This window comes from Malus sylvestris (genome assembly GCF_916048215.2).
Source record: "Malus sylvestris chromosome 4 unlocalized genomic scaffold, drMalSylv7.2 SUPER_4_unloc_6, whole genome shotgun sequence".
In the NCBI taxonomy this organism is placed as follows: Eukaryota; Viridiplantae; Streptophyta; class Magnoliopsida; order Rosales; family Rosaceae; genus Malus; species Malus sylvestris.
In genome coordinates, this window is record NW_025920898.1 from 19,803 (window position 1) to 31,509 (window position 11,707).

Below are 11,707 nucleotides of genomic sequence, written 5' to 3' on the forward strand. Positions count from 1 at the left end.
GTCATAGAATAACGGATGCGATCATACCAACTCACATGCACCGGATCCCATCAGAACTCCGAAGTTAAGCGAGTTTGGGCGAGAGTAGTACTAGGATGGGTGACCTCCTGGGAAGTCCTCGTGTTGCATCCCCCCCACCTCTTTTTTAATTTTCGTAGTTATTGTTAGCGGCTTATTTATTAATTATATTTTTTGAATTTTCGAGGGACGGTCGTGATGAACATTTATTTATGAATTTCGTGCGATCGTTGGGGGGCGGTGTGATTTTCACACGCGTAAAGGTTACGGCCAAAGAAATGGTTATATACAATTACAAGTCATAGAATAACGGATGCGATCATACCAACTCACATGCACCGGATCCCATCAGAACTCCGAAGTTAAGCGAGTTTGGGCGAGAGTAGTACTAGGATGGGTGACCTCCTGGGAAGTCCTCGTGTTGCATCCCCCCCACCTCTTTTTTAATTTTCGTAGTTATTGTTAGCGGCTTATTTATTAATTATATTTTTTGAATTTTCGAGGGACGGTCGTGATGAACATTTATTTATGAATTTTGTGCGATCGTTGGGGGGCGGTGTGATTTTCACACGCGTAAAGGTTACGGCCAAAGAAATGGTTATATACAATTACAAGTCATAGAATAACGGATGCGATCATACCAACTCACATGCACCGGATCCCATCAGAACTCCGAAGTTAAGCGAGTTTGGGCGAGAGTAGTACTAGGATGGGTGACCTCCTGGGAAGTCCTCGTGTTGCATCCCCCCCACCTCTTTTTTAATTTTCGTAGTTATTGTTAGCGGCTTATTTATTAATTATATTTTTTGAATTTTCGAGGGACGGTCGTGATGAACATTTATTTATGAATTTCGTGCGATCGTTGGGGGGCGGTGTGATTTTCACACGCGTAAAGGTTACGGCCAAAGAAATGGTTATATACAATTACAAGTCATAGAATAACGGATGCGATCATACCAACTCACATGCACCGGATCCCATCAGAACTCCGAAGTTAAGCGAGTTTGGGCGAGAGTAGTACTAGGATGGGTGACCTCCTGGGAAGTCCTCGTGTTGCATCCCCCCCACCTCTTTTTTAATTTTCGTAGTTATTGTTAGCGGCTTATTTATTAATTATATTTTTTGAATTTTCGAGGGACGGTCGTGATGAACATTTATTTATGAATTTCGTGCGATCGTTGGGGGGCGGTGTGATTTTCACACGCGTAAAGGTTACGGCCAAAGAAATGGTTATATACAATTACAAGTCATAGAATAACGGATGCGATCATACCAACTCACATGCACCGGATCCCATCAGAACTCCGAAGTTAAGCGAGTTTGGGCGAGAGTAGTACTAGGATGGGTGACCTCCTGGGAAGTCCTCGTGTTGCATCCCCCCCACCTCTTTTTTAATTTTCGTAGTTATTGTTAGCGGCTTATTTATTAATTATATTTTTTGAATTTTCGAGGGACGGTCGTGATGAACATTTATTTATGAATTTCGTGCGATCGTTGGGGGGCGGTGTGATTTTCACACGCGTAAAGGTTACGGCCAAAGAAATGGTTATATACAATTACAAGTCATAGAATAACGGATGCGATCATACCAACTCACATGCACCGGATCCCATCAGAACTCCGAAGTTAAGCGAGTTTGGGCGAGAGTAGTACTAGGATGGGTGACCTCCTGGGAAGTCCTCGTGTTGCATCCCCCCCACCTCTTTTTTAATTTTCGTAGTTATTGTTAGCGGCTTATTTATTAATTATATTTTTTGAATTTTCGAGGGACGGTCGTGATGAACATTTATTTATGAATTTCGTGCGATCGTTGGGGGGCGGTGTGATTTTCACACGCGTAAAGGTTACGGCCAAAGAAATGGTTATATACAATTACAAGTCATAGAATAACGGATGCGATCATACCAACTCACATGCACCGGATCCCATCAGAACTCCGAAGTTAAGCGAGTTTGGGCGAGAGTAGTACTAGGATGGGTGACCTCCTGGGAAGTCCTCGTGTTGCATCCCCCCCACCTCTTTTTTAATTTTCGTAGTTATTGTTAGCGGCTTATTTATTAATTATATTTTTTGAATTTTCGAGGGACGGTCGTGATGAACATTTATTTATGAATTTCGTGCGATCGTTGGGGGGCGGTGTGATTTTCACACGCGTAAAGGTTACGGCCAAAGAAATGGTTATATACAATTACAAGTCATAGAATAACGGATGCGATCATACCAACTCACATGCACCGGATCCCATCAGAACTCCGAAGTTAAGCGAGTTTGGGCGAGAGTAGTACTAGGATGGGTGACCTCCTGGGAAGTCCTCGTGTTGCATCCCCCCCACCTCTTTTTTAATTTTCGTAGTTATTGTTAGCGGCTTATTTATTAATTATATTTTTTGAATTTTCGAGGGACGGTCGTGATGAACATTTATTTATGAATTTCGTGCGATCGTTGGGGGGCGGTGTGATTTTCACACGCGTAAAGGTTACGGCCAAAGAAATGGTTATATACAATTACAAGTCATAGAATAACGGATGCGATCATACCAACTCACATGCACCGGATCCCATCAGAACTCCGAAGTTAAGCGAGTTTGGGCGAGAGTAGTACTAGGATGGGTGACCTCCTGGGAAGTCCTCGTGTTGCATCCCCCCCACCTCTTTTTTAATTTTCGTAGTTATTGTTAGCGGCTTATTTATTAATTATATTTTTTGAATTTTCGAGGGACGGTCGTGATGAACATTTATTTATGAATTTCGTGCGATCGTTGGGGGGCGGTGTGATTTTCACACGCGTAAAGGTTACGGCCAAAGAAATGGTTATATACAATTACAAGTCATAGAATAACGGATGCGATCATACCAACTCACATGCACCGGATCCCATCAGAACTCCGAAGTTAAGCGAGTTTGGGCGAGAGTAGTACTAGGATGGGTGACCTCCTGGGAAGTCCTCGTGTTGCATCCCCCCCACCTCTTTTTTAATTTTCGTAGTTATTGTTAGCGGCTTATTTATTAATTATATTTTTTGAATTTTCGAGGGACGGTCGTGATGAACATTTATTTATGAATTTCGTGCGATCGTTGGGGGGCGGTGTGATTTTCACACGCGTAAAGGTTACGGCCAAAGAAATGGTTATATACAATTACAAGTCATAGAATAACGGATGCGATCATACCAACTCACATGCACCGGATCCCATCAGAACTCCGAAGTTAAGCGAGTTTGGGCGAGAGTAGTACTAGGATGGGTGACCTCCTGGGAAGTCCTCGTGTTGCATCCCCCCCACCTCTTTTTTAATTTTCGTAGTTATTGTTAGCGGCTTATTTATTAATTATATTTTTTGAATTTTCGAGGGACGGTCGTGATGAACATTTATTTATGAATTTCGTGCGATCGTTGGGGGGCGGTGTGATTTTCACACGCGTAAAGGTTACGGCCAAAGAAATGGTTATATACAATTACAAGTCATAGAATAACGGATGCGATCATACCAACTCACATGCACCGGATCCCATCAGAACTCCGAAGTTAAGCGAGTTTGGGCGAGAGTAGTACTAGGATGGGTGACCTCCTGGGAAGTCCTCGTGTTGCATCCCCCCCACCTCTTTTTTAATTTTCGTAGTTATTGTTAGCGGCTTATTTATTAATTATATTTTTTGAATTTTCGAGGGACGGTCGTGATGAACATTTATTTATGAATTTCGTGCGATCGTTGGGGGGCGGTGTGATTTTCACACGCGTAAAGGTTACGGCCAAAGAAATGGTTATATACAATTACAAGTCATAGAATAACGGATGCGATCATACCAACTCACATGCACCGGATCCCATCAGAACTCCGAAGTTAAGCGAGTTTGGGCGAGAGTAGTACTAGGATGGGTGACCTCCTGGGAAGTCCTCGTGTTGCATCCCCCCCACCTCTTTTTTAATTTTCGTAGTTATTGTTAGCGGCTTATTTATTAATTATATTTTTTGAATTTTCGAGGGACGGTCGTGATGAACATTTATTTATGAATTTCGTGCGATCGTTGGGGGGCGGTGTGATTTTCACACGCGTAAAGGTTACGGCCAAAGAAATGGTTATATACAATTACAAGTCATAGAATAACGGATGCGATCATACCAACTCACATGCACCGGATCCCATCAGAACTCCGAAGTTAAGCGAGTTTGGGCGAGAGTAGTACTAGGATGGGTGACCTCCTGGGAAGTCCTCGTGTTGCATCCCCCCCACCTCTTTTTTAATTTTCGTAGTTATTGTTAGCGGCTTATTTATTAATTATATTTTTTGAATTTTCGAGGGACGGTCGTGATGAACATTTATTTATGAATTTCGTGCGATCGTTGGGGGGCGGTGTGATTTTCACACGCGTAAAGGTTACGGCCAAAGAAATGGTTATATACAATTACAAGTCATAGAATAACGGATGCGATCATACCAACTCACATGCACCGGATCCCATCAGAACTCCGAAGTTAAGCGAGTTTGGGCGAGAGTAGTACTAGGATGGGTGACCTCCTGGGAAGTCCTCGTGTTGCATCCCCCCCACCTCTTTTTTAATTTTCGTAGTTATTGTTAGCGGCTTATTTATTAATTATATTTTTTGAATTTTCGAGGGACGGTCGTGATGAACATTTATTTATGAATTTCGTGCGATCGTTGGGGGGCGGTGTGATTTTCACACGCGTAAAGGTTACGGCCAAAGAAATGGTTATATACAATTACAAGTCATAGAATAACGGATGCGATCATACCAACTCACATGCACCGGATCCCATCAGAACTCCGAAGTTAAGCGAGTTTGGGCGAGAGTAGTACTAGGATGGGTGACCTCCTGGGAAGTCCTCGTGTTGCATCCCCCCCACCTCTTTTTTAATTTTCGTAGTTATTGTTAGCGGCTTATTTATTAATTATATTTTTTGAATTTTCGAGGGACGGTCGTGATGAACATTTATTTATGAATTTCGTGCGATCGTTGGGGGGCGGTGTGATTTTCACACGCGTAAAGGTTACGGCCAAAGAAATGGTTATATACAATTACAAGTCATAGAATAACGGATGCGATCATACCAACTCACATGCACCGGATCCCATCAGAACTCCGAAGTTAAGCGAGTTTGGGCGAGAGTAGTACTAGGATGGGTGACCTCCTGGGAAGTCCTCGTGTTGCATCCCCCCCACCTCTTTTTTAATTTTCGTAGTTATTGTTAGCGGCTTATTTATTAATTATATTTTTTGAATTTTCGAGGGACGGTCGTGATGAACATTTATTTATGAATTTCGTGCGATCGTTGGGGGGCGGTGTGATTTTCACACGCGTAAAGGTTACGGCCAAAGAAATGGTTATATACAATTACAAGTCATAGAATAACGGATGCGATCATACCAACTCACATGCACCGGATCCCATCAGAACTCCGAAGTTAAGCGAGTTTGGGCGAGAGTAGTACTAGGATGGGTGACCTCCTGGGAAGTCCTCGTGTTGCATCCCCCCCACCTCTTTTTTAATTTTCGTAGTTATTGTTAGCGGCTTATTTATTAATTATATTTTTTGAATTTTCGAGGGACGGTCGTGATGAACATTTATTTATGAATTTCGTGCGATCGTTGGGGGGCGGTGTGATTTTCACACGCGTAAAGGTTACGGCCAAAGAAATGGTTATATACAATTACAAGTCATAGAATAACGGATGCGATCATACCAACTCACATGCACCGGATCCCATCAGAACTCCGAAGTTAAGCGAGTTTGGGCGAGAGTAGTACTAGGATGGGTGACCTCCTGGGAAGTCCTCGTGTTGCATCCCCCCCACCTCTTTTTTAATTTTCGTAGTTATTGTTAGCGGCTTATTTATTAATTATATTTTTTGAATTTTCGAGGGACGGTCGTGATGAACATTTATTTATGAATTTCGTGCGATCGTTGGGGGGCGGTGTGATTTTCACACGCGTAAAGGTTACGGCCAAAGAAATGGTTATATACAATTACAAGTCATAGAATAACGGATGCGATCATACCAACTCACATGCACCGGATCCCATCAGAACTCCGAAGTTAAGCGAGTTTGGGCGAGAGTAGTACTAGGATGGGTGACCTCCTGGGAAGTCCTCGTGTTGCATCCCCCCCACCTCTTTTTTAATTTTCGTAGTTATTGTTAGCGGCTTATTTATTAATTATATTTTTTGAATTTTCGAGGGACGGTCGTGATGAACATTTATTTATGAATTTCGTGCGATCGTTGGGGGGCGGTGTGATTTTCACACGCGTAAAGGTTACGGCCAAAGAAATGGTTATATACAATTACAAGTCATAGAATAACGGATGCGATCATACCAACTCACATGCACCGGATCCCATCAGAACTCCGAAGTTAAGCGAGTTTGGGCGAGAGTAGTACTAGGATGGGTGACCTCCTGGGAAGTCCTCGTGTTGCATCCCCCCCACCTCTTTTTTAATTTTCGTAGTTATTGTTAGCGGCTTATTTATTAATTATATTTTTTGAATTTTCGAGGGACGGTCGTGATGAACATTTATTTATGAATTTCGTGCGATCGTTGGGGGGCGGTGTGATTTTCACACGCGTAAAGGTTACGGCCAAAGAAATGGTTATATACAATTACAAGTCATAGAATAACGGATGCGATCATACCAACTCACATGCACCGGATCCCATCAGAACTCCGAAGTTAAGCGAGTTTGGGCGAGAGTAGTACTAGGATGGGTGACCTCCTGGGAAGTCCTCGTGTTGCATCCCCCCCACCTCTTTTTTAATTTTCGTAGTTATTGTTAGCGGCTTATTTATTAATTATATTTTTTGAATTTTCGAGGACGGTCGTGATGAACATTTATTTATGAATTTCGTGCGATCGTTGGGGGGCGGTGTGATTTTCACACGCGTAAAGGTTACGGCCAAAGAAATGGTTATATACAATTACAAGTCATAGAATAACGGATGCGATCATACCAACTCACATGCACCGGATCCCATCAGAACTCCGAAGTTAAGCGAGTTTGGGCGAGAGTAGTACTAGGATGGGTGACCTCCTGGGAAGTCCTCGTGTTGCATCCCCCCCACCTCTTTTTTAATTTTCGTAGTTATTGTTAGCGGCTTATTTATTAATTATATTTTTTGAATTTTCGAGGGACGGTCGTGATGAACATTTATTTATGAATTTCGTGCGATCGTTGGGGGGCGGTGTGATTTTCACACGCGTAAAGGTTACGGCCAAAGAAATGGTTATATACAATTACAAGTCATAGATAACGGATGCGATCATACCAACTCACATGCACCGGATCCCATCAGAACTCCGAAGTTAAGCGAGTTTGGGCGAGAGTAGTACTAGGATGGGTGACCTCCTGGGAAGTCCTCGTGTTGCATCCCCCCCACCTCTTTTTTAATTTTCGTAGTTATTGTTAGCGGCTTATTTATTAATTATATTTTTTGAATTTTCGAGGGACGGTCGTGATGAACATTTATTTATGAATTTCGTGCGATCGTTGGGGGGCGGTGTGATTTTCACACGCGTAAAGGTTACGGCCAAAGAAATGGTTATATACAATTACAAGTCATAGAATAACGGATGCGATCATACCAACTCACATGCACCGGATCCCATCAGAACTCCGAAGTTAAGCGAGTTTGGGCGAGAGTAGTACTAGGATGGGTGACCTCCTGGGAAGTCCTCGTGTTGCATCCCCCCCACCTCTTTTTTAATTTTCGTAGTTATTGTTAGCGGCTTATTTATTAATTATATTTTTTGAATTTTCGAGGGACGGTCGTGATGAACATTTATTTATGAATTTCGTGCGATCGTTGGGGGGCGGTGTGATTTTCACACGCGTAAAGGTTACGGCCAAAGAAATGGTTATATACAATTACAAGTCATAGAATAACGGATGCGATCATACCAACTCACATGCACCGGATCCCATCAGAACTCCGAAGTTAAGCGAGTTTGGGCGAGAGTAGTACTAGGATGGGTGACCTCCTGGGAAGTCCTCGTGTTGCATCCCCCCCACCTCTTTTTTAATTTTCGTAGTTATTGTTAGCGGCTTATTTATTAATTATATTTTTTTGAATTTTCGAGGGACGGTCGTGATGAACATTTATTTATGAATTTCGTGCGATCGTTGGGGGGGCGGTGTGATTTTCACACGCGTAAAGGTTACGGCCAAAGAAATGGTTATATACAATTACAAGTCATAGAATAACGGATGCGATCATACCAACTCACATGCACCGGATCCCATCAGAACTCCGAAGTTAAGCGAGTTTGGGCGAGAGTAGTACTAGGATGGGTGACCTCCTGGGAAGTCCTCGTGTTGCATCCCCCCCACCTCTTTTTTAATTTTCGTAGTTATTGTTAGCGGCTTATTTATTAATTATATTTTTTGAATTTTCGAGGGACGGTCGTGATGAACATTTATTTATGAATTTCGTGCGATCGTTGGGGGGCGGTGTGATTTTCACACGCGTAAAGGTTACGGCCAAAGAAATGGTTATATACAATTACAAGTCATAGAATAACGGATGCGATCATACCAACTCACATGCACCGGATCCCATCAGAACTCCGAAGTTAAGCGAGTTTGGGCGAGAGTAGTACTAGGATGGGTGACCTCCTGGGAAGTCCTCGTGTTGCATCCCCCCCCACCTCTTTTTTAATTTTCGTAGTTATTGTTAGCGGCTTATTTATTAATTATATTTTTTGAATTTTCGAGGGACGGTCGTGATGAACATTTATTTATGAATTTCGTGCGATCGTTGGGGGGCGGTGTGATTTTCACACGCGTAAAGGTTACGGCCAAAGAAATGGTTATATACAATTACAAGTCATAGAATAACGGATGCGATCATACCAACTCACATGCACCGGATCCCATCAGAACTCCGAAGTTAAGCGAGTTTGGGCGAGAGTAGTACTAGGATGGGTGACCTCCTGGGAAGTCCTCGTGTTGCATCCCCCCCACCTCTTTTTTAATTTTCGTAGTTATTGTTAGCGGCTTATTTATTAATTATATTTTTTGAATTTTCGAGGGACGGTCGTGATGAACATTTATTTATGAATTTCGTGCGATCGTTGGGGGGCGGTGTGATTTTCACACGCGTAAAGGTTACGGCCAAAGAAATGGTTATATACAATTACAAGTCATAGAATAACGGATGCGATCATACCAACTCACATGCACCGGATCCCATCAGAACTCCGAAGTTAAGCGAGTTTGGGCGAGAGTAGTACTAGGATGGGTGACCTCCTGGGAAGTCCTCGTGTTGCATCCCCCCCACCTCTTTTTTAATTTTCGTAGTTATTGTTAGCGGCTTATTTATTAATTATATTTTTTGAATTTTCGAGGGACGGTCGTGATGAACATTTATTTATGAATTTCGTGCGATCGTTGGGGGGCGGTGTGATTTTCACACGCGTAAAGGTTACGGCCAAAGAAATGGTTATATACAATTACAAGTCATAGAATAACGGATGCGATCATACCAACTCACATGCACCGGATCCCATCAGAACTCCGAAGTTAAGCGAGTTTGGGCGAGAGTAGTACTAGGATGGGTGACCTCCTGGGAAGTCCTCGTGTTGCATCCCCCCCACCTCTTTTTTAATTTTCGTAGTTATTGTTAGCGGCTTATTTATTAATTATATTTTTTGAATTTTCGAGGGACGGTCGTGATGAACATTTATTTATGAATTTCGTGCGATCGTTGGGGGGCGGTGTGATTTTCACACGCGTAAAGGTTACGGCCAAAGAAATGGTTATATACAATTACAAGTCATAGAATAACGGATGCGATCATACCAACTCACATGCACCGGATCCCATCAGAACTCCGAAGTTAAGCGAGTTTGGGCGAGAGTAGTACTAGGATGGGTGACCTCCTGGGAAGTCCTCGTGTTGCATCCCCCCCACCTCTTTTTTAATTTTCGTAGTTATTGTTAGCGGCTTATTTATTAATTATATTTTTTGAATTTTCGAGGGACGGTCGTGATGAACATTTATTTATGAATTTCGTGCGATCGTTGGGGGGCGGTGTGATTTTCACACGCGTAAAGGTTACGGCCAAAGAAATGGTTATATACAATTACAAGTCATAGAATAACGGATGCGATCATACCAACTCACATGCACCGGATCCCATCAGAACTCCGAAGTTAAGCGAGTTTGGGCGAGAGTAGTACTAGGATGGGTGACCTCCTGGGAAGTCCTCGTGTTGCATCCCCCCCACCTCTTTTTTAATTTTCGTAGTTATTGTTAGCGGCTTATTTATTAATTATATTTTTTGAATTTTCGAGGGACGGTCGTGATGAACATTTATTTATGAATTTCGTGCGATCGTTGGGGGGCGGTGTGATTTTCACACGCGTAAAGGTTACGGCAAAGAAATGGTTATATACAATTACAAGTCATAGAATAACGGATGCGATCATACCAACTCACATGCACCGGATCCCATCAGAACTCCGAAGTTAAGCGAGTTTGGGCGAGAGTAGTACTAGGATGGGTGACCTCCTGGGAAGTCCTCGTTTTGCATCCCCCCCACCTCTTTTTTAATTTTCGTAGTTATTGTTAGCGGCTTATTTATTAATTATATTTTTTGAATTTTCGAGGGACGGTCGTGATGAACATTTATTTATGAATTTCGTGCGATCGTTGGGGGGCGGTGTGATTTTCACACGCGTAAAGGTTACGGCCAAAGAAATGGTTATATACAATTACAAGTCATAGAATAACGGATGCGATCATACCAACTCACATGCACCGGATCCCATCAGAACTCCGAAGTTAAGCGAGTTTGGGCGAGAGTAGTACTAGGATGGGTGACCTCCTGGGAAGTCCTCGTGTTGCATCCCCCCCACCTCTTTTTTAATTTTCGTAGTTATTGTTAGCGGCTTATTTATTAATTATATTTTTTGAATTTTCGAGGGACGGTCGTGATGAACATTTATTTATGAATTTCGTGCGATCGTTGGGGGGCGGTGTGATTTTCACACGCGTAAAGGTTACGGCCAAAGAAATGGTTATATACAATTACAAGTCATAGAATAACGGATGCGATCATACCAACTCACATGCACCGGATCCCATCAGAACTCCGAAGTTAAGCGAGTTTGGGCGAGAGTAGTACTAGGATGGGTGACCTCCTGGGGAAGTCCTCGTGTTGCATCCCCCCCACCTCTTTTTTAATTTTCGTAGTTATTGTTAGCGGCTTATTTATTAATTATATTTTTTGAATTTTCGAGGGACGGTCGTGATGAACATTTATTTATGAATTTCGTGCGATCGTTGGGGGGCGGTGTGATTTTCACACGCGTAAAGGTTACGGCCAAAGAAATGGTTATATACAATTACAAGTCATAGAATAACGGATGCGATCATACCAACTCACATGCACCGGATCCCATCAGAACTCCGAAGTTAAGCGAGTTTGGGCGAGAGTAGTACTAGATGGGTGACCTCCTGGGAAGTCCTCGTGTTGCATCCCCCCCACCTCTTTTTTAATTTTCGTAGTTATTGTTAGCGGCTTATTTATTAATTATATTTTTTGAATTTTCGAGGGACGGTCGTGATGAACATTTATTTATGAATTTCGTGCGATCGTTGGGGGGCGGTGTGATTTTCACACGCGTAAAGGTTACGGCCAAAGAAATGGTTATATACAATTACAAGTCATAGAATAACGG

At 42.7% G+C, this 11,707-nt stretch overlaps 37 non-coding genes across 37 annotated transcripts; all 37 read left to right on the forward strand.

Annotated features, from left to right (window-relative positions):
- Positions 1-13: 13 nt before the first annotated feature.
- Positions 14-132, forward strand: LOC126613276 (5S ribosomal RNA). Its single transcript, XR_007619821.1, has one exon. It is a non-coding gene; the product is annotated as a 5S ribosomal RNA (ribosomal RNA).
- A 197-nt stretch (positions 133-329) lies between these two features.
- On the forward strand, positions 330-448 carry LOC126613277 (5S ribosomal RNA). Its single transcript, XR_007619822.1, has one exon. It is a non-coding gene; the product is annotated as a 5S ribosomal RNA (ribosomal RNA).
- A 197-nt stretch (positions 449-645) lies between these two features.
- On the forward strand, positions 646-764 carry LOC126613278 (5S ribosomal RNA). The gene has a single exon (XR_007619823.1). It is a non-coding gene; the product is annotated as a 5S ribosomal RNA (ribosomal RNA).
- Positions 765-961: 197 nt separating this feature from the next.
- LOC126613279 (5S ribosomal RNA) lies at positions 962-1,080 on the forward strand. Its single transcript, XR_007619824.1, has one exon. It is a non-coding gene; the product is annotated as a 5S ribosomal RNA (ribosomal RNA).
- Positions 1,081-1,277: 197 nt separating this feature from the next.
- On the forward strand, positions 1,278-1,396 carry LOC126613281 (5S ribosomal RNA). Its single transcript, XR_007619826.1, has one exon. It is a non-coding gene; the product is annotated as a 5S ribosomal RNA (ribosomal RNA).
- Positions 1,397-1,593: 197 nt separating this feature from the next.
- On the forward strand, positions 1,594-1,712 carry LOC126613282 (5S ribosomal RNA). Its single transcript, XR_007619827.1, has one exon. It is a non-coding gene; the product is annotated as a 5S ribosomal RNA (ribosomal RNA).
- Positions 1,713-1,909: 197 nt separating this feature from the next.
- LOC126613283 (5S ribosomal RNA) lies at positions 1,910-2,028 on the forward strand. The gene has a single exon (XR_007619828.1). It is a non-coding gene; the product is annotated as a 5S ribosomal RNA (ribosomal RNA).
- Positions 2,029-2,225: 197 nt separating this feature from the next.
- Positions 2,226-2,344, forward strand: LOC126613284 (5S ribosomal RNA). The gene has a single exon (XR_007619829.1). It is a non-coding gene; the product is annotated as a 5S ribosomal RNA (ribosomal RNA).
- Positions 2,345-2,541: 197 nt separating this feature from the next.
- Positions 2,542-2,660, forward strand: LOC126613286 (5S ribosomal RNA). Its single transcript, XR_007619830.1, has one exon. It is a non-coding gene; the product is annotated as a 5S ribosomal RNA (ribosomal RNA).
- Positions 2,661-2,857: 197 nt separating this feature from the next.
- On the forward strand, positions 2,858-2,976 carry LOC126613287 (5S ribosomal RNA). Its single transcript, XR_007619831.1, has one exon. It is a non-coding gene; the product is annotated as a 5S ribosomal RNA (ribosomal RNA).
- A 197-nt stretch (positions 2,977-3,173) lies between these two features.
- Positions 3,174-3,292, forward strand: LOC126613288 (5S ribosomal RNA). The gene has a single exon (XR_007619832.1). It is a non-coding gene; the product is annotated as a 5S ribosomal RNA (ribosomal RNA).
- Positions 3,293-3,489: 197 nt separating this feature from the next.
- Positions 3,490-3,608, forward strand: LOC126613289 (5S ribosomal RNA). Its single transcript, XR_007619833.1, has one exon. It is a non-coding gene; the product is annotated as a 5S ribosomal RNA (ribosomal RNA).
- A 197-nt stretch (positions 3,609-3,805) lies between these two features.
- On the forward strand, positions 3,806-3,924 carry LOC126613290 (5S ribosomal RNA). The gene has a single exon (XR_007619834.1). It is a non-coding gene; the product is annotated as a 5S ribosomal RNA (ribosomal RNA).
- A 197-nt stretch (positions 3,925-4,121) lies between these two features.
- LOC126613291 (5S ribosomal RNA) lies at positions 4,122-4,240 on the forward strand. The gene has a single exon (XR_007619835.1). It is a non-coding gene; the product is annotated as a 5S ribosomal RNA (ribosomal RNA).
- A 197-nt stretch (positions 4,241-4,437) lies between these two features.
- Positions 4,438-4,556, forward strand: LOC126613293 (5S ribosomal RNA). Its single transcript, XR_007619837.1, has one exon. It is a non-coding gene; the product is annotated as a 5S ribosomal RNA (ribosomal RNA).
- Positions 4,557-4,753: 197 nt separating this feature from the next.
- Positions 4,754-4,872, forward strand: LOC126613294 (5S ribosomal RNA). Its single transcript, XR_007619838.1, has one exon. It is a non-coding gene; the product is annotated as a 5S ribosomal RNA (ribosomal RNA).
- A 197-nt stretch (positions 4,873-5,069) lies between these two features.
- Positions 5,070-5,188, forward strand: LOC126613295 (5S ribosomal RNA). Its single transcript, XR_007619839.1, has one exon. It is a non-coding gene; the product is annotated as a 5S ribosomal RNA (ribosomal RNA).
- A 197-nt stretch (positions 5,189-5,385) lies between these two features.
- Positions 5,386-5,504, forward strand: LOC126613296 (5S ribosomal RNA). The gene has a single exon (XR_007619840.1). It is a non-coding gene; the product is annotated as a 5S ribosomal RNA (ribosomal RNA).
- Positions 5,505-5,701: 197 nt separating this feature from the next.
- Positions 5,702-5,820, forward strand: LOC126613297 (5S ribosomal RNA). The gene has a single exon (XR_007619841.1). It is a non-coding gene; the product is annotated as a 5S ribosomal RNA (ribosomal RNA).
- A 197-nt stretch (positions 5,821-6,017) lies between these two features.
- Positions 6,018-6,136, forward strand: LOC126613298 (5S ribosomal RNA). Its single transcript, XR_007619842.1, has one exon. It is a non-coding gene; the product is annotated as a 5S ribosomal RNA (ribosomal RNA).
- Positions 6,137-6,333: 197 nt separating this feature from the next.
- Positions 6,334-6,452, forward strand: LOC126613299 (5S ribosomal RNA). The gene has a single exon (XR_007619843.1). It is a non-coding gene; the product is annotated as a 5S ribosomal RNA (ribosomal RNA).
- A 197-nt stretch (positions 6,453-6,649) lies between these two features.
- On the forward strand, positions 6,650-6,768 carry LOC126613300 (5S ribosomal RNA). The gene has a single exon (XR_007619844.1). It is a non-coding gene; the product is annotated as a 5S ribosomal RNA (ribosomal RNA).
- Positions 6,769-6,964: 196 nt separating this feature from the next.
- Positions 6,965-7,083, forward strand: LOC126613301 (5S ribosomal RNA). Its single transcript, XR_007619845.1, has one exon. It is a non-coding gene; the product is annotated as a 5S ribosomal RNA (ribosomal RNA).
- A 196-nt stretch (positions 7,084-7,279) lies between these two features.
- On the forward strand, positions 7,280-7,398 carry LOC126613302 (5S ribosomal RNA). Its single transcript, XR_007619846.1, has one exon. It is a non-coding gene; the product is annotated as a 5S ribosomal RNA (ribosomal RNA).
- A 197-nt stretch (positions 7,399-7,595) lies between these two features.
- On the forward strand, positions 7,596-7,714 carry LOC126613304 (5S ribosomal RNA). Its single transcript, XR_007619848.1, has one exon. It is a non-coding gene; the product is annotated as a 5S ribosomal RNA (ribosomal RNA).
- A 197-nt stretch (positions 7,715-7,911) lies between these two features.
- Positions 7,912-8,030, forward strand: LOC126613305 (5S ribosomal RNA). The gene has a single exon (XR_007619849.1). It is a non-coding gene; the product is annotated as a 5S ribosomal RNA (ribosomal RNA).
- A 199-nt stretch (positions 8,031-8,229) lies between these two features.
- Positions 8,230-8,348, forward strand: LOC126613306 (5S ribosomal RNA). Its single transcript, XR_007619850.1, has one exon. It is a non-coding gene; the product is annotated as a 5S ribosomal RNA (ribosomal RNA).
- Positions 8,349-8,545: 197 nt separating this feature from the next.
- LOC126613307 (5S ribosomal RNA) lies at positions 8,546-8,664 on the forward strand. Its single transcript, XR_007619851.1, has one exon. It is a non-coding gene; the product is annotated as a 5S ribosomal RNA (ribosomal RNA).
- Positions 8,665-8,862: 198 nt separating this feature from the next.
- LOC126613308 (5S ribosomal RNA) lies at positions 8,863-8,981 on the forward strand. The gene has a single exon (XR_007619852.1). It is a non-coding gene; the product is annotated as a 5S ribosomal RNA (ribosomal RNA).
- A 197-nt stretch (positions 8,982-9,178) lies between these two features.
- LOC126613309 (5S ribosomal RNA) lies at positions 9,179-9,297 on the forward strand. Its single transcript, XR_007619853.1, has one exon. It is a non-coding gene; the product is annotated as a 5S ribosomal RNA (ribosomal RNA).
- Positions 9,298-9,494: 197 nt separating this feature from the next.
- Positions 9,495-9,613, forward strand: LOC126613310 (5S ribosomal RNA). The gene has a single exon (XR_007619854.1). It is a non-coding gene; the product is annotated as a 5S ribosomal RNA (ribosomal RNA).
- A 197-nt stretch (positions 9,614-9,810) lies between these two features.
- Positions 9,811-9,929, forward strand: LOC126613311 (5S ribosomal RNA). The gene has a single exon (XR_007619855.1). It is a non-coding gene; the product is annotated as a 5S ribosomal RNA (ribosomal RNA).
- Positions 9,930-10,126: 197 nt separating this feature from the next.
- Positions 10,127-10,245, forward strand: LOC126613312 (5S ribosomal RNA). The gene has a single exon (XR_007619856.1). It is a non-coding gene; the product is annotated as a 5S ribosomal RNA (ribosomal RNA).
- A 196-nt stretch (positions 10,246-10,441) lies between these two features.
- Positions 10,442-10,560, forward strand: LOC126613315 (5S ribosomal RNA). Its single transcript, XR_007619859.1, has one exon. It is a non-coding gene; the product is annotated as a 5S ribosomal RNA (ribosomal RNA).
- A 197-nt stretch (positions 10,561-10,757) lies between these two features.
- On the forward strand, positions 10,758-10,876 carry LOC126613313 (5S ribosomal RNA). Its single transcript, XR_007619857.1, has one exon. It is a non-coding gene; the product is annotated as a 5S ribosomal RNA (ribosomal RNA).
- Positions 10,877-11,073: 197 nt separating this feature from the next.
- Positions 11,074-11,193, forward strand: LOC126613318 (5S ribosomal RNA). The gene has a single exon (XR_007619862.1). It is a non-coding gene; the product is annotated as a 5S ribosomal RNA (ribosomal RNA).
- A 197-nt stretch (positions 11,194-11,390) lies between these two features.
- Positions 11,391-11,508, forward strand: LOC126613317 (5S ribosomal RNA). Its single transcript, XR_007619861.1, has one exon. It is a non-coding gene; the product is annotated as a 5S ribosomal RNA (ribosomal RNA).
- Positions 11,509-11,707: the final 199 nt, after the last annotated feature.